This window comes from Propithecus coquereli, unplaced genomic scaffold (assembly GCF_000956105.1).
Source record: "Propithecus coquereli isolate 6110/MARCELLA unplaced genomic scaffold, Pcoq_1.0 Scaffold788, whole genome shotgun sequence".
In the NCBI taxonomy this organism is placed as follows: Eukaryota; Metazoa; Chordata; class Mammalia; order Primates; family Indriidae; genus Propithecus; species Propithecus coquereli.
In genome coordinates this window covers 167,195-168,635 of record NW_012154040.1, presented here as the reverse complement: position 1 = coordinate 168,635, position 1,441 = coordinate 167,195, and positions in this window count along the sequence as shown.

Genomic DNA, 1,441 nt, shown 5'->3' with positions numbered 1-1,441 from the left:
TTTGTGCTATATTTGAAAGAATCAACTGTTGGTGACCATATGAATATTTATGGTCAGAGTCTAGGAGTAATGGGACATTTACTCTTACCCAGGTAATAATCAAATCAATGACAATTCTTATTGACTCACCTTTAATGAAAAATCAAATTTTCTTCTCCCAAATTTCTCATACTTTTTCTTTGGGTAGGAAGAATTTATAGTTTTCCTCCTTTGTGATGTCCCCTAAGGAAATGGTATGTAATTCATTCAGATCATTATACCCACATCATCTGAGAGTCTTAAAAAAGGTGCCTTCATATGCCTGGTAATTATCTAGAACACCATACCTATTCCCCAGTGAGAAAATGTAAGGGACAATTAAGGGAAGAAGCGAAGCAACGTAAATGTTCTGAACGGTTCCATGGAGACCTACATCATGTAAAGATACTCATTCACTTACCTACATTGAGTCAACAATTAAAGTAATAATGAGAAATACTTCATCATACTGCGTGTATCAATTTCATCCTAGTAAAACTGGAACAGTTCCAAAGTCATGGATAAATTGTATGTGACATTATCATTATCATATGGGATTTATCCTTTGAATTTATCATCTATATTAAAATATGTAGCAGGCACTGGGTTAAAAAAAATTCTTTAGCCCATTCATGTGAGATAGATATTACCATTCCCATATTCAGAAGAAAAGGAGTTCAGATAAACTATGTAATTTTCCAGCAGTCACATAACTGATAACTAGAATATTTGAAATTAGAGCCTCATCTCTAAATGATTGACATATATATTAATAGCTTGTCCTTTCATATAGCAAACCCATAACAAATATTGTAATGTAATATGTTGCTACAACGACTACCTAACTGTTGTATTCTCTGAGCTAACATCACCATTGGGTAATGTTTAATACAACCTCATCTGGAGTAAGATATACTAAAAAATGGTGTACACCTGTTCTCTTCCTATTTCTAATCTTTCTACATTGTACACATAGAGAAAAATTATTTTGTACCCCATAAATATACACAATTATTATTTGTTTGTTAAATGAACAAATGAAAAATAAATTTAGGAAGATATATGTAGAGTGAAGCATGGATCTAAATTGCACCAATTGTGAGTCTTAAAAAATATATTTCATATGTGCCTTTTGCATAATACCTATATCAAAATATAGAACATTTTCAAGAACAAAGAGAATTTCCTCATGCTTTATTCCCCCATAGGCTACTTCCATCATGAGGAGATTTTCTGCATGCCTAACCCACAAACAACATCCTCACACCCATAGCAACTGATTTCTATGCCTAAACTTATTTTTCTGTTCTAGAATTTCAAATAAATGGAATCACACAATACATACTCTTTATCTGGCATCTTTCACTCAATATACTGTTTTTCAAATTCATCCATATTGTATTTTTATGCTTCATAGTTCATT